The sequence below is a fragment of the Lytechinus variegatus genome, chromosome 5 (assembly GCF_018143015.1).
Source record: "Lytechinus variegatus isolate NC3 chromosome 5, Lvar_3.0, whole genome shotgun sequence".
NCBI classification, from domain to species: Eukaryota; Metazoa; Echinodermata; class Echinoidea; order Temnopleuroida; family Toxopneustidae; genus Lytechinus; species Lytechinus variegatus.
Genome location: NC_054744.1, coordinates 10,301,961 through 10,319,977, shown reverse-complemented (window position 1 = coordinate 10,319,977; position 18,017 = coordinate 10,301,961). Strand labels below are relative to the sequence as shown.

Sequence of the window (18,017 nt, the reverse complement as noted above, 5' to 3'; positions counted from 1 at the left end):
TGTATAACAATACAGTGATTCAATATATAAATTTACATTTATAACTATGTTGGGGGGTGAACTGTGACTCCCCACCATTGTATCAAATTATTAATAATTTGGAACTGACGACCTTGAGCATACAATCAGCATAATGTCACTCTTATCTTATGGTACTTTATGACAAAATGGTATTCTTTTTCTGCAGTTCTTGTGCTAAAATTTTCAACAGCTGGATTGATTTATGCTATGTACCAAAGCCAAACTAGTCAAACTAGATTGTATTATGTAAACCCTTTATTGTCATGTTATGCTTAGAATCCAGTACCATGTAATGTAATGTAATGTAATGTATAGAGAATACTTGTTATTGATTCTAATCTAATGATCATTTCTGGCGTAATCACATTTCCCCTGCGGCAAGCCCGAGGCGAGTTGTAAACAGTCATAACCACCCAGATACATATGGATGGTTTGAATATAATAATCAAACAGCTATTTTCAACTCGTCGTACGGCCTCCCCAGGGGAAATGTGACTGTCATTCTGATTTAAAGGAATCCTAGTTGAATATCTGGGAAGAATATTAAAGAGAGAATTGCCTAGAAACATTTTCTCACTTACTAGAGCATTATTGCTTGAATTTCTTTTTCAAGACCGGATTTTAGAAATAATTTTTGTGCATTTGTACTACATTTTTCCTTTGAGCTATTAAAAAGGTCGAGTTTAGCTGAAATAATGATGTACATCTACACACAATTTATTTCCTGGTTTATTGTAAATAATCCTAAATACAAGTGTGCAAGTATGTATTGTGTGTGGACGTACTTAAAAACATTCCTAGGGGTGAGTGAAGTGGTTTCACAGTGCACTAAGTAATGTATCATTTGTGGGTATACTGTACATGTATGTTGGTCCTGAACATAGCCACCCAAACTCAATGATGTGTGTTCTTGCTATCTTCACGCTAATGAGCAAAAGTTGTACAATTAGATTTTATATATACTCTGTCACTGTGCCTTGCAAGGTACATGTCTCTGATTGGCTGGAGAAGTCACATGACATCCACATACATGTACTACGTATGTGAGTCTGAGACATCAGCAACATACTGACGTTCGCAATCTGAGAAATAAGACCAAGTGAATGTACAGCTAATGTACATGTATCCGAAGCACAACTTGTAATTTCAGTTCACTCGTACGGTAACTATGCTGCTTTTCTTTAAAACGTCAATCTGTTAATTTGTATATAATGATTTATATTATTTTGTAATACATTTGAATGGAAATAAACAAAGAATTGGTTTGAATGGAATTTGATTTTAGTGCTAACACACATTTGTGGTAGAAGTGAGCCCATGTTATCTCTTGTTATCTCATGTTAGCTCTTTGTGATAAAACACAGTAGGGTGGAAATGCAAAGAATTTGCAAAGCATTCTGCACCGGTATTTGATTCTGAATACTCCCCATGGAGTGGGGAATGATCAGAATGATTGAAATGAAACACAATATTTGATGCCGTGGTTTATTTTTCCCTAGATGAGCTCTGTGAAGCATTTTATACATGAATGTTAATTACAAATTAAAATGTATTGTTGCTATCATCAATATCTTATTATCATCAATCAACACCATAAAAATCATGATTATTATCATATTATTATTGTCGGTTCTATGACATTTGTTCTGACGACAATTGCTCTGATAATGTGCATGCAAAGCCAAACAAAGCTCTACCTCCCAAACTAAATAAACCCTAATCCTAATCTTTGCATTATTCTGAACCAAAAACTCTACTACAGTCCTAGCCTATGCCCTCTGAGATATGAAGACTAGAGCAAATGTTGCACTTGTTGTGTCACCTTATATAATCATGTAGTGTCATACCTGTAATTTTAATCTGATATGTCTGCTATTGTTCATTGATATGACATGTAATTTGTACATGGTGTTTTTGTAATGTCCTGCTTAATAATGGTTTAACTTCACATGACACATCACATCATTCTCAGAGAATGAATAAAATCCAGGTTTTATTTGCACATTTTTGCAGTTCATATTGTATAAAAATGTATAACCTTCTAATTCAAAAGGTGCCTGCTGGTGCCTTTCCAAAGAAACAAGTGGACGGTTTTTTATTTGTGTTCACTTTAAAGATCAAGTCTACTCTATACGTTACGTAGGTGACTAACAACATCTGTATGTGTTTTGTTTGGAATGCCTTGTGCGTAATTTTCATTTTTCAGTGAATATAACTTAAAATACAGCACAAACAATATTTCAGGTATTGACTTGAGTGCTGTAAGTCTAGTACATGCGTATATGTATAAAAGTATAGTAAAATAATCATTTTATACCAAGTGCTATATAGTCAGACAATAATTCTATAAGTATACTTTTGTGGATTTTTACAGAGTTTTTTTCCCTCCCATGTTTTGTTTTCCTTTCCCTTTGTCTTTAAAGGACAAGTCCACCCCAACAAAAAAGTTCATTTGAATAAAAGGAGAAAAATCCAACAAGCATAAGACTGAAAATTGCATCAAAATCGGATATAAAATAAGAAAGTTATGACATTTCAAAAATACCGCTTAATTTCACAAAACAGTTATATGCACATCCTGGTCAGTATGCAAATGAGCAGATTGATCATGTCACCCACTCACTTTAATTTTCTCCTCAATTGTCATGTGAAACAAAATTTTATTCCTCCCTGAACATGTGGAATTATCATTATTTTAACCGTTTGGTCCTTATTGTCAAGTCTGTAAAAATTGAAATATTGTAAATTTAATCAATGAAAACAAAAAAAAAGTGAGTGAGGGACATAATCGACTCTCATTAGCCTAGCACTGAGGTGTGCATACAACTGTTTTGTGAAAAAAGTGAAACTTAAAAGTGTCATAATTTTCTTATTTTACATCCAATTTGGATGAAATTAACAGCGTAATACATGTTTGATTTTTGTCTATCGATTCAAATCAGTAATTTTCTGGGGTGGGCATGACTTTTAGCTGTGCAGCTGTGTTTTGAATGTGTTTTCATGTTTTTCGTACCTTTACCAAAGGGTTGCTTTCTTATTTGTCTGTACTACTAAAGGATTTGTGCAATTATCCTCTGTATTGACATGTTTTGAACATGTACTGGTTAAATTTCTTGTGATGTTTAAACAGCTTGAAATTGATATTTATTAGAGTAAAATTGAACAAGCAAAACCCTCATTAAAATTTGATGGATTCGTGTAACTATCAGCTTTGCATTATATCACTTAAACTAATGGATTTGTATGAGTTACCAATGACATCTCCCTACGTTTTCTTTCAAATATTATTTTGTATTATGAGAATAATTCAAATTTTCTGCTCAAACAAAGAATCATGTAGGATCATTAACACTGTAACTTATCATTTTACAAGGACATATTGTGCACACTTGGGGAAAAAATAATAATCCGGATATCATGTAATTAAAGTAAAAATAAAAATGACCTCATTAGCTCATTACTTGATTTGCATGTAACTGTGTGATCAAAGTTATTTGAAAATTAAAATATTATGATTTCAAAATTATTTTCATGCAAATTTGACTACTGTATTTACATTGACGATATTTTCTTATTTAACATTTACTCTTCAAATCATAATTTCTGGCTGAATTAACCCTTTAATTTCCTTTTTTCTGGAATTGATGTCTTTATGTATGTTTAGATTAAATGATGACATAGTATTGGACATTTCTTCTTTAAATTGAATGATGTTGACTGCTTTCTGATATGTTTTTTTTTAATGGCCAATATTATTCTCTAGTTGATTGAAGCTGATGGCATACTTTTGCAAACATGAACCGTAGTACTGTTTGGAAGTGAATTTAATAAGAAATGTTGATAACTAGATGTAGGCTCATAGTATTTGAACTCTCATCTCTTATCTAGAAATTATTCAACTTTTTATGAAAATATAGAAAGCAAAACTTTTCATAATTATTGTGATTTGTGAATCTTGGTTGTTGTTTATTTTTCTTATTTATTTACTTATCCAGAATTAGGGGTGGGGGGGTCTTGATTAATTGTTGAGGTGGAGCCTGCAATTTGATATTTTGTCAATGTTTAATTTTCAAGAATTTTTTAACAGAAACTTTGTATTTCTTTAAAACTTTACAATACTTGGCACAGCGATAATCAGTATTAATCGAGCATTGACTATAAAATAAATGATTTTTCCTCTGATGATATTTTTCTTTATTTTTTCAATTTTTTTGTGCTTCCGCCCAGAGGGCACAATTTATTTTATATACTCATCTCACTACTTATTAACCTTTTATATGTGCTATAATTGTTGAATTAAATTCATTATTCTGTAACATTCACCTTTTTGCATCCATCTTATATGTGATTATTTCCGTTTTTAAAACTGTATTGATCTTGAAATATGATAGTATTTATTAGTATTTTGAGTATTATTGATGATAGAATTAGTAAAAACAATTACAGGTTAATATCAAAAGAATTCGCCATATATTCCTGCTATTTTTGTTGAAATGTATGTGTATCTAGATGTCAGGGTGACCAGATTTCACAAAATGAAATACGGGACAGTTGACAAACGAAGATCAACAATTAATTAAGGCATGGTCACACGGCCCGAGCGTTCGATTTCGATTGTTTTTTTTTTGTTTTCGATTTTTGTTATCGAAATTTTCCCCAATTTCGAGAGCGATCGAATTTGACCCTCTTTCCCTACCGCTCCAACAACGCTCGGGCGGTGTAACCAGGCCTTTAGACCTGTGAAAAATATATAGAATTGGAAGGGAGGGTGAACGAAAGAATGAAGGAGAGAAAGAAAAGAGATGGTTGAGAAGAAAAGAACATAAAGGAAAACAGAAAAATAACAGAAAGTTAGAGTAAAAGAAGGATGAAAGAAATAATAAGAGATAAAAAAAGGTTTCCGTCATTCTTTGAAATGAATATAGAAAGAAAAAAAGAAAGGAAGAGAAGATGAATAAATGTCTGAAAGACAAAATAAACGAGAGAATCAAAGGGGAAAAATAAGAAAAAGGAGGAAAGAAATGATGAAGGAAATAAACATGTTTCCTTCATTCTTAGAAAGAAAGAAAGAAGTAAACTGGAAGGAAGGAAGGGAAAGAAAGAAACAAAAGAAAGAAAGAATAAGGGAAAAGAATAAAGCCAGCCTGACACTTGCACGAGTTTGTGTCACGCATTGGCACGACTCGAGTCGTGCCAGTGCGCAAATTAGTCGTGAACTGGCGTGAAGTGTGCGTAAACATGTCGTGACATGCCGTGACTGCGTGCCATGTCGGGATGAGAAATTTGAAATGTTCAAAATTTTGGTCACGACTAAATTTAGCGACCGCGGGTCGCGAACTATGCGCAAACTGTTCGTGAACTTGTCGTGAACTATGCGTGAACAAGTCGTACTAACAGTGCGGGAGCCTCCCAGTTCATGCCCCCAAAATGGCACGACTTGCCACGACAAAATCGTGGCCAAAAGTCGTGCAAGTGTCAGCCTGGCATAAGAAGGGGAAAATAAAGGGAGAAAGAGTGGAAGGGAAGAATGGAGGAGAGAACGAAAGAGAGAAAATAATGGAAGGAGAGAAAGAACGAAAAGAAACAGAAGACGAAGAGAGAAGGAAGCCAAGGTGATTATAAGGAAAGAAATAATGAAGGAAATAAAAAAGATATGATAAAAAAGAAATTACCCTGATAGCAAAAACTAGGTAAAAAGACGTCATATTGACGTTATTTTACGACGAGTATCACATCGTTTTGACGTCGTAAAAAGACGTCTTAAAGTCAAGAATTTGCACCAACGTACGTCGTCATATCAACGTCGTAAAATGACGTGATTATGACGTCTTAATAAGTCGAATACGACGTCTTTATGACGTTTTTACGCCATATTCCTGACCAGTATTACACGTCTTTATGACTTGATTATTACGTCATTAATGGTTACTTACAACGTCTTTATGACGTCTTTATAACCTATTCATTACCAGTATTATACGTCAGAATGACGTCGTATATTGACGTGATTATGATGTCATCAATGGTCACTTATGACATCTTTATGACGTGATTATGACGTAATTAATAGTCACTTTATAACATATTTATGACCAGTATTAGACGTCATCTGGACATGATTTTAAGGTCTTTAATAGTCGACTACGATGTCATAATGACGGAATTTTGACTTATTTTGACGTGATAATGATTTACATATGAAATTGTACATGAAAACACAACTCGAACGTACAGTTAACCTAGCTTAGTTCAAAATACAAATCATGGGTTGATCAGTTCCAATATTTTTACGATTGCAAGATTGACTGTAGGTCCAAGACTTGTCAAGAACAGACAAAACACAAACACCCATACACACAGTCACACACATTAAACGATAAATCAAATACACATTTCAATTATGAACTCAGTTACAAATATTTTATTAATTCAAGAAATCGCGTAACAAAACTTTTTTTCCTTTAAGAATACAGTAAGTGGTGTATTTTTGTAGATACAATATACAACAAGTTGGATTTTACTCTTACATGGTGCGGATTGCTTTCCCAAAAGTTTGACAAGCTAAAAAAAAGGTAATTTGGCTTTCAGAATTGGCACCCCCCCCCCATTCCGTGTCTGGTCAAAGAACTATGAAACCAGTTACAATGTCTGTTAACAAATACAGAGATACAATTTGGATAAATTGCCTATTCATCTATTGCCAACTCGTCCACTGTGATCATGGCCTACCTCATTTAGTCAAATGACAATTGGTCCATCAACGAAATATCTAACAACCATTTAGTCCAATAATCTTCTAATCACCAGCTTGTCTATGACCATTTCATCTCATAACCAGTTGGTCTAATACCAATTTTCTTTTCCTTCATTTTGTCCGATTAACACTTATTACACTTAGTCCAATTAGACCAAATGGTATGGCAATTAAACCAATTGGTTATTCAGAAAAAATGGTGGGTGGACGAACTGATGGTAAACCAAATGATAGTGTTAGACTGATAAACCCATGTAGAGTCTGAGATATTAAGGTAAATACAATACTGATGTCCAAGAAATATGGCTTCCAAGTACCTTATTTTAAACAAGAAATGGCTTACCCTGAACAATATGTCTGTGAAAATAATACCAGATTTGCAGCGATACTCAAATGGGAGCTCATATTTATTTGGATGTAAGCAACATGTATTCATTTTAACTAAGTATGGTTTGTGATTGTCGCTTAAAAGTTTCACCTTGGTAACAGCAGTTTTCCATATATACATAATAATGAAAAACACCCAAGTTTAAGGTGAATACTTCACTTGCATACATGAGTGAAGTTCCTGACACCAGAGCCTGACCCAGTTAAAATATTTCTCGATATTGTGTAGCATGAGTTGTACTGCGTGAATATAATGCTGATATATAAGAAATAATTGCTTACAAGTATCAAAAATTTAACTAAAATGAGTAAATCAAATACCACATAAAATAAATTTTCTCTTTTAAAGGGGAATGTAACCTTTGGAACAAATAGGCTTGTGTAGAAACAGAAAAATCAAAGAATAAGAATAAAGAAAGTTTGAGAAAAATCAGACAAATAATGAGAAAGTTATGAGCATTTAAATATTGCAATCACTAATGCTATGGAGATCCTCCCATTGGCAATGCGACAAGGATGTGTGATGTCACTGATGAACAACTTTCCCTTTGGTGGACTATAAAATACCCTCAAAATGTCTCTTTTTGCTTTTTCTTATGATGATACAAACTCTTTTCTCCATGAAGTATTCTTAAAAAATATGTATTACATGCCCTCATGTAGAAAGAACACATGATCTATGGATAGATGTGATAAAAGAGGCAATTCAAGTGAAATATATCTAGAGTTGTTCACAAGTGACATCACACATCTTTGTCGCATTGCCAATTTGCTATCTCCATAGTATTAGTGATTGCAATACTCAAATGCTCATATTTTCTCATTATTTGTCTGATTTTTCTCAAACTTTTGTTGATCTGTTTCTTTGATTTTTCTGTTTTCACACAAGCTATCTTGTTCCAATGGTTTCATTCTCCTTTAAGTGAAATCAACTTTTTGTTGGCGTGGACTTCTCCTTTAAAGTATGTAACAATAAGGATCAGTGCGAACGACCCATTATTTTGCAAGTGCATGCAGACCCAAAATAACTCAAAAACGTGAATTTGTGTACAAATCCAATGCAAATAGTGTTTTTAGTCAAAATTCATAGATTGTATGATTTTTCCATTTACTGCTTAAAATCAATTAAATTTATCTTTTTATGGTCAAAATGAAGTCCCTGACAATTTCCATTGAAAAAACAATAAAAAACAAAAAGTCGAAAAACAGAGAAATACATAAGAAATTTAGAAAACAATAGAATGCTTAAGAAAATAAATGTGATGTTGAAATTTTTTAAAAATAAATTTGATCAGATGCCTATCTAGATTATGTGAAACAAAAAGTAGCATTTTAGGGGCATTATTTTATTGATTAGAGCAAACTTATGATTTTACGCATATATTGGCAAATTAATGAGCAATGAGATTTTTCACAGAATTATATATATTAAAATTTTGTAGATAATGCCATGGGTAACGTGCGTGCCAATTTCCGTTGCGATCGCACGATGGACGACCGAGATCATAAGGGGGGGGGGGGGAATAAGGCCCCCCCAGTCTTCTTAGGTGTTGAAATTGCCCAGTCTATTTATGGTTAATAATCAAATAGCACAAAGGAAAGGTTCACTAGTCGTTCTTAAAATCAATCTTCACTTACTAACAGATTTATGAATCAGCCCACTGCACTCTAATGATGAGCAGACCAAGTTGCTCCTGAAAAATGTATTGTACTACATAATCATTTATTCCTATGTAAAGCATCTCTTAAATTATTATCCCCCTAAGTATAAGATTACCGGTAGACCAATTACTCTCTGCCAAAGACAATGGATCTGTTCTATGTTTCATATGATAAAATACAAAAGAACGTCTTTGATCCTCATTTGACCTGTGTTTTGCATATTAATGTTTTTTGAAACTCAAAATTTCATAACCTTCTTATCTTAGTCAGATTTTGATGAAATTATCAGTGCTTCTTTGGTTTTTCTCTATTTTAATATTCAAATTACGTTTTGCTGGAGTCTACCTTTTCTTTGATAGGCTCCATTGTAATTTGGCAATGTATTTGGTCTAATGTTATATATTGGGGATAGCACAGATACTGTTTATAATATGTGCAAGCTTTATGCACTCTCATTGGCGTATGAAGGATACCTGCAGGGTTGCTAGAAACCATATTCTATGTTTGATTGATCATCCATCTCTGAACTCATCAAGGAAGTACTTTATCTTGTGACACCTGTAAAAAAATAAAAGGGGGGTATTGAGAAACTTATAATAAACATAGCCAAACTATTTCATCTGCATGCAAAACTTAATGGTTTCAATTATCAATTCTTTTTATCGCATATTGCCAAAAGTCAGTGATCTACATTATCACTATCGATATCAATATCCATTGATATGAATACCAACATCAGGTGAGGGAGGACATTTGCTTATTCAGTTTATTTTATTCCAATCGCTCAGCTGAAAACTTTCATATTCTGTTATATGAAATATGTAAAAATGAAAGGGTGCTAATTGCATTCACCTTTGTTTACCAGTCTAAGCATTTAGAAGTAGAAAAAAAATAAATGAGGGCATAAATGGGGCACTTAATAAGAGGTGAAAGAGGGGACACTGCAGAAGAGATATTTCACTATAAAAAAGGAGCGCAAGAGTGCAATAAAGACAATTTGAATCAATATTCAATTAAAGGAAAAACTCATAGAAGGGAACAGGGGTAGTATTTTGAGATCCATTTCATCTCTGAAAAAAGAATCCCTTAAAATCCCTTTGAATTGATATTCTTCTAAGAACAATTTCATCTTCATTTTATTATCTCTCTAAGACACACCCATTTGTGAAGCAACATCCAATGAGAAAGGCTGTAAATAAAATGGAGCAGTCTCATCTCATTCATCCAATGAAAATCTTTTACGCCAGATGTGGATTTAATCTTTTAATTAGTTACATATGTAAAATTGCATAATTGATGTGTAATGTCGTTTAATAGTGTCCCTAATCCCCGAAAGAGAGTAACATGGTCCAATAAAATCATTGTCATTGTCTTTGCAAAAGCAAACAATACTCTTATTCTTATCATTGTTTAGATGTCTATTTCGCATCATAAAAATTGTCTAAGTTGCAAAAACAAACAATACTCTTATCATTGTTAAGATGTCACTTTTGCATCATTTTATGCATAATTTCAGAGAAAAATTTATTAAACTAGTCTTTTGAAATTTTTCATTAACCCCAATTCTGCCAGGGGAGGGAGAGGGCCATAATGCCCCCCCCCCCCTCGACATTTTTTTTCTATATCTGCTGCGCAAATTTTTTTGACCTCGCCGCTCACTGACTTTTTACTTTTAAGTTTCGCATAAATTATGAGACCAAATTTGTGACACCCGGGTGCGCGGTTACGACATTACACGTCAAAATGTAAGTGTATTTTTCATGTACAAATCCAATGCAAATAGTGTACCGGGTATTTAGCAAAATTTCAGAAACGTATCATTATTTCTACTTTTACTGATTAAACATTATTAATTTTGCCTTGTTTAAAAAAAAAGAAATACATAAGAAATTAAAAAAGCAATAAAATACATAAGAAATCGGTCTTGGTACCAGGATTTTTTCATTCACAATTGTTAGGAATGCTATAAAGAATATTTCACCAAAAATAGCATTCTATGAGCTTTATTTAGTGAATCAGAGCAAAAAGTATGATTTCATGAATAAAATACATAAGTTTCATGAATAAATTAGAAAATTAATTCCTACAAAATAAAAATAAAAGAATTCAGTGAAATTTACCAATGCAACTGCGTTGGAAATGTAACTCTCTACCATCATGCAAATTTTCATTGTGATAGCGCAATCCGTGCCTGAGATCTTAAGGGGGGGCCCTAATGCCCCCAAGAATCAAAATACCCCAGGAGATTTAGGGTTAATCTACAGGAATAATGTTGGAGTATCAGTCACTGTCAATGATTATATTACTTTCCTTCATTCTCATTTTAACTTTGGAACAAATAAACTGAATCAAACATGGAGCTCATGTTCATGTAAAAAAAAATCCCTTCCAAAAGTGATAATTGTACTCACCACTACACAAAACAGCATATTTGCATGACTTTTGTTCCATCAGTCCATGTTGATGAAATCAGGATTGACACTGAATTAAATGTGGAGAGTAGAGTTGTTCCAACTGTCCCAGATGATGTCACTGAAATTGAAATGATTATTTATTTAGTCTATCGAGGTATACATGTCCTAATGCTTCAGGTACTCACCACTCATTGCACATGCAATTTCAATGGCAAATGCACAATCTTCGTGACTGTAGTGCGACAAACGACTCCTTTGTATTAATATTTTGTACATAAAATTGCAAATTGTAAAGAAAACAAAAAATGCAGTTTTTTAGGTGTATGCACCTTCATTTATATTTTTCCAACAATAGAACATGTTTTAACCCTATCTAGGCCAGGGTGGAGGGGCCTCGGAGGCCCCCCCCTCCTCAACAAATCGCGCAATATTTTCGCCACGCGAAATTTTTTGACCGCGCCACTCGCTGACTTTTTACTTTCAAGTCTTGCGCAACTTTTGAGACCAACTTTGCGTCCTCCGGGTACGTGGTTCCGAAATTACGCAACATTATGTAAGTGCATGTCACACCAAAAATTGCTCAAAAACGTGATTTCGTGTACAAAGTCAATGCAAATTGTGTTTTCAACCAAAATTCATAAATGTATGATTATTTTTAGTTTTGCTGCTCTAAATGTATTTATTTTATGCTTTTTATGATCACAGAAGAGTCCCCAACAAATTTCATTGAAAAAACAATGAAAAACAAAAGGTCAAAAACAGAGAAATACATAAGAAATTGCAAAAAACAATAAAATACATAAGAAAATGATTTAATATCACAATTTTTTCATGTACACTTGCTAAGAACACCACATAGAGTTTCTATACCAAAAATTAGTACATTTGGAGCTTTATTTAGGGAGTTAGAGGAAAAAGTATGATTTCGCATACTAATTACACATAAATTAGCATAATCACTTAATAGCGACTCGCACGAAAAAAATTACTATACAATCTTGGAGATTATGTCCCAGGCAACCAGCATGCCAATTTTCGGCGCGATAGCGCGGTCGACGGCCGAGATCTTAGGGGGGGCCTGGGAGGCCCCCCCCCCCGGCCATATGAACTCCCAAAATTCCCCGGCCTAGATAGGGTTAAAAACTGAGAACTGAGGAACAAGAAAAAAAAATTCCATGATAAATCGAGTGTGTAGTAGCTATAAGGACACCTTCAAAATCGGGTGGCAAAATTTAAAGGTGTTTGGAAAAGATGGAAGCGATATTTTGGTTTGAGATATTTTCTAATCATAGTAAATTAATATATGATTTGCCACTTTTGGTTAGTGTCCATCACTACCAATTTTCAGACAGGGATTATTTTTTTAGAAAAAACACATCTCTTCTGAATAGGGTCTATGTACAATTACATTTATAAGCAAGGCCATGCCTACCTCAAGTGATGTTCGAGCAGGCTTTTCTCCTCTTCATTACCGCTCCACTTCCCCAAACTTCAAGTCGGTGAACTCGTTCAGATACTCTGAGTGGCAAAGGTGGGGAAAAATGCATATTCAGAGCTACCAAGTCTCACGCATTGTGCGTGAGACTCACGCATTCAGGGTCCGTCTCACGATCTCACGCATGGCACCCATTTTTCTCACGCATATCGGTACCCAACAGAAAAAAAGAGGAAAAGTAGCATTATTCGCCAGATTATACGACTGGCTGACCGCCTTCGCGTCTAGCCCGGCACACGAGACGAATTAAAAGTGCAGTCAGCGCACAGCTAGCTAGTACGTGATACGATGACTAGCGTGCGTGCATCGCATAGTTTTGAAGCCCATATCTCATGAGCGCGCGCGTTGCGCGCGCACCTTTTCGCAACGTACGAGTGTAAGTACTGGCCGCGCGCGCTCAGAGACGTCGAGTCATGAAAATCTCACGCATTACATTTTTTTGAACTTGGCATCTCTGCATATTTATTGTAAAAAATATCCCCCAAAAGACATCAACAATAAATAAAAGCTGGATTTCTTGCTCTAATCCTCCGGTTACCTCAATAAGACAAAATGCTATGCCTTGAAATGGAAATTTGAGTGTAAAAAAGGGGGTCCCCACTGCGGCACATGCCCACCACACATTATGCACTAAGTACCTTGGCTCTAAGACCAAGTCTAAGTCAAGAGTAAGAAATTAAACTTGGCGCTAATGCAGTTTCGCACCGGCCGGTTACCAGCATACCTCATCACCAATATTTGTTCCCAAATGTCATGACAAGTCTCTCAGTCACATTTCGATGTCAATATATCCACCACTTTTCAAAATATCGTGATCGGGAATGGCTGTATTTCGGCTTCGATCTCAACGTCGTTGATCGACACGGCGTAGACATCGCTTCGCAGATCGCTTGGATTCACCGTGCACCGTAATGTTGATATGAACTGAAGTTAGCAACCAAATCATGCGAGAATGTGGCGAACAAACTGCCAGCATGCCGCATGCGAATCTATGTTCGCATGATTTGGTTGCTAACTTCCGTTCATATCAACATTACGGTGCACGGTGAATCCAAGCGATCCGCGAAGCGACACGGCGTAGACATCGCTTCGCGGATCGCTTGGATTCACCGTGCACCGTAATGTTGATATGAACTGAAGTTAGCAACCAAATCATGCGAGAATGTTTCGAACAAACTGCCAGCATGCCGCATGCGAATCTATGTTCGCATGATTTGGTTGCTAACTTCCGTTCATATCAACATTACGGTGCACGGTGAATCCAAGCGATCCGCGAAGCGACACGGCGTAGACATCGCTTCGCAGATCGCTTGGATTCACCGTGCAATGTAATGTTGATATGAACTGAAGTTAGCAACCAAATCATGCGAAAATGTGGCGAACAAACTGCCAGCATGCCGCATGCGAATCTATGTTCGCATGATTTGGTTGCTAACTTCAGTTCATATCAACATTACGGTGCACGGTGAATCCAAGCGATCCGCGAAGCGATGTCGATCAACGACGTTGAGATCGAAGACGAAATACAGCCATTCCCGATCACAATATTTTGAAAAGTGGTGGATGTATTGACATCAAAATGTGACTGAGAGACTTGTCATGACATTTGGTAACAAGTATTGGTGATTAGGTGTGCTGGTAATCGGCCGGTGCGAAACTGCATTAGCGCCTTAAACTTTAATGCATTGTTGGTTGGGGGGGGGGGTAATTTTTACAATAAATAGGGCCTATTCATTTTATTTTTCCCACCTTTGAAACTCGGAGTATCCGAATTACGAGTTCACCGAGTTGAGGTTCGGGTAGGTGGAGCGCAGTGTAGCGGTGGTTAAGTGGAGCCTGCACGAACATCACTTGAATTGAAGGTACATGTAATGTAGGCCAAGCCAAAGCCTTAGGCCTATGAAAAAGGCAAGGAAAGGGCACTGTGCAGAGCACCACCACCATGCCATGGCTGACAACGTTGGCGCTAATGCAGTTTCGCACCGGCTGGCCGGTTACCAGCATACCTCATCACCAATATTTGTTCCCAAATGTCATGACAAGTCTCTCAGTCACATTTCGATGTCAATATATCCACCACTTTTCAAAATATCGTGATCGGGAATGGCTGTATTTCGTCTTCGATCTCAACGTCGTTGATCGACACGGCGTAGACATCGCTTCGCAGATCGCTTGGATTCACCATGCACCGTAATGTTGATATGAACTGAAGTTAGCAACCAAATCATGCGAAAATGTGGCGAACAAACTGCCAGCATGCCGCATGCGAATGTATGTTCGCATGATTTGGTTGCTAACTTCAGTTCATATCAACATTACGGTGCACAGTGAATCCAAGCGATCCGCGAAGCGATGTCGATCAACGACGTTGAGATCGAAGACGAAATACAGCCATTCCCGATCACAATATTTTGAAAAGTGGTGGATATATTGACATCGAAATGTGACTGAGAGACTTGTCATGACATTTGGTAACAAGTATTGGTGATTAGGTATGCTGGTAATCGGCCGGTGCGAAACTGCATTAGCGCCACAACGTCCACACCATACAAATTAGAGAATAGGGTCTAAAATTATTCTTTGAGATCAAATTTAAGAAGTCATAAGAATGTATTTCAACGTTTGATGATTGGTTTTAAAGATGAAAGCAAAGAAAAAGTTTTTACATGTTCACAGTCAAAACAGCAAACGCCACGGCTCGAGAGCCGTTGTCATCGCCACAACTCTAGGGTTCGACTTCACGTACCGTACCGTGCGGTACTTACGCCGGCACGCACGATACCGCAGGTTGAAATAACTTCATCAGTGATAGGTTATTCTGATTTCTACTGATACTCCAGCTAATTTAGACATATTTAGAATATTAGTTTACATGTAAATGCTTACCCTGAAGTGTCTTGACATGTCAAAAAAGGGCAGGCAGTCAATTGAGAACAAGTTATTACGGACGTCGATTGCACGATCCAGCACTTTGACTCGACTTCGTTCATTAACGGTTGCATTTTCAAATACACGAATCACGTGCGCGCTCTGCTGACGATCGGACTTGGCATTTAGTCTTCATTCGAAACATGTTTTGGTTGAAGTGTCAAATGAAATATCAATTTTCGACGACGACCTACCCGGGCGACCTACAGAACCTTTAAACATTTAGGCTAAAGAAAACACCGGGAGAAAAATAAAGGGAACATTTTGAAAACGTATTTGTAGTATGCATTGGCGGCGGAAGCCAACAAAATTTAGGGGGGGGGGGCCCATCTGAAATTTTGGGATGCATGGTCCATCTGAAAATTAGGGATGGACGCAGGCAAAAAAATTGACATTTGAATTTAGGGGAGTGGATTACCAAAAATATTTGACAAGCAAAAAAAAGGGGGGTTATCAACCTAAGTTTTAGGGAGGGGGGGGGGACACAAACATTTCAGGGAGGGGTGGGGGCCCACGTGAATTAAGGGGGATGCATGCAGGAAACAAAGTAGACAAGCAAAAAAAAGGTTATTATATCAACAAACAAATTAGAAGGGGGGAACGTCCCCCCCCCCTTCTGTCCCCCCCCCTGCGCTTTCGCTGCCTATGGTTGTATATATATATATATATAAATGTTTTCATAATGAGGTCATATAAAATTGTAAATGCACTCGTTGTGAAGGTGTTGTGGCTCAATGGATAAGTCTGCGGACTGTGAACCACAAGGACCGGGGTTCACCGCAGCACGCCTTTGGCAAGGCGTTTATCTACAATTGCCACTCTCGACCCAGGTGTAGTAAATGGGTACCCGGTAGGAAGAAATTCCTTGGAATGCTCGATGCGCCCGATCAGGGTAGCCGTGCTAAAGCCGGGGTAATGGTATGCAGCGCTTAGAAACATTTGTATTAAGCGCTATATAAATGTTGCATATTATTGTTATAATCACGTTGTATATTTTGGTCATGCAAAATAGTAAATTTACTTGTGACTGGTTAATTACGTCATAATCACATCATTATCTGGTCATATAAAATTGTAATATATTCGTCTTTGATTTGTCAATATATGACGTCATATTTAGGTCATATTCTGGTCATGCAAAACTGTATATTTTACTTGTCATTGAATGGTCAATTAATGACGTCATAATCACGTCAAAATCTGGTCATGTAAAATTGTGGATAGACTCGTCGTTGATTTGTCAATAAATGACGTCATAATCACATCGTATTCTGGTCATGAAAAATTTTAAATTTACTCGTCATTGACTGGTGAATTAATGACGTCATAATCACGTCATAATCTGGTCAAATAAAAATGCAAGATAAACTCGGCGTTAAAAATGGTCGCAATTACGTCATAAAGACGTCATATTTATTGTCTACGACCAGTATGCCGAGAATACGACGTAATTAACACGTGATTATGACCATGTCTGCTATCAGGGTAAGAGAAAGAAGGAAGGAAAGAAAATGAACAGAGAGAGAGAAAAGAAAATGTCTAGGAAAGGAAGATAGGAAATAAAGATAGATGGAACAAAAAGGGCAAGGAGAAAGGATATGGTATATATAAAAAAAGAAAAGGGGAAAAGTTCAAACTTCAAGTAAAAAAAAATCCAATCATCTAATAAAAATCATAATTTTATTTGGTGTTTTTTAACATGAATTTTTAAAATAAAAAAAATAAAAAGTGAAACATATTGTCAAACTTAAAAATTAGATGAAACATCGCGGTATCATACGCACCAAGACTCGGTGGCGGACCGTGACCCCGAGGAGACAAAGCATTGGGGGGGGGGGCACGGCATTGTTCAGAAACAATGCAGTGCCCCCCCCCCCATGCTTTGTCTCCTCCGGGTCACGGTCCGCTACTGCCAAGACTCAAAACGAAAGCTGAAACAACTAGATCTATGAAAAGTCAATAACTTGTTCCTCCGATTACATCTTCAAATCATTATTCTGAGAATCCATAGTATAGAATTTCCTGCCGATTTTGTGATTATTTTGGTGGAAAAATGTTTATCATGTGAGATTGTTTGCACCATTGAGAATTTGCTTCGATCCTACATGCCTAGCTAGTAGCCTGCCACACACAGGCAGGAGGCCAGTTCGTTTGCAATAATTTGGTTTAGCAAGAAATCACCGCAGAACCTGCAAAAGTTTACAGGTATCGCTTTAATTGTTGTCCCTGCTTCGTCAGCTGTTGGTTAGTTAATGAAAATTCGTCACTTTTAAATGTATTAACTACATTTTGTTCAATATTCTGAAATACGGGACAAATAGGCGTCCCGGGAAGGGTTTGTCGGGACGCCGGGACA

General features: G+C 36.3%; 1 long non-coding RNA gene across 2 annotated transcripts; it reads right to left on the bottom strand.

Annotated features, from left to right (window-relative positions):
* Positions 1-8,742: 8,742 nt before the first annotated feature.
* Positions 8,743-15,887, bottom strand: LOC121415244. Of its 2 annotated transcripts, XR_005969975.1 has the most exons (4): positions 15,620-15,887; positions 12,671-12,756; positions 11,236-11,356; positions 8,743-9,382 (listed from the first exon to the last, which is right to left on the bottom strand). It is a non-coding gene; the product is annotated as an uncharacterized LOC121415244 (long non-coding RNA). The 2 variants fall into 2 exon arrangements; XR_005969976.1 differs by lacking the exon at positions 12,671-12,756 and having other exon boundaries at positions 8,745-9,382; positions 15,620-15,858.
* Between the last annotated feature and the right edge of the window lie 2,130 nt (positions 15,888-18,017).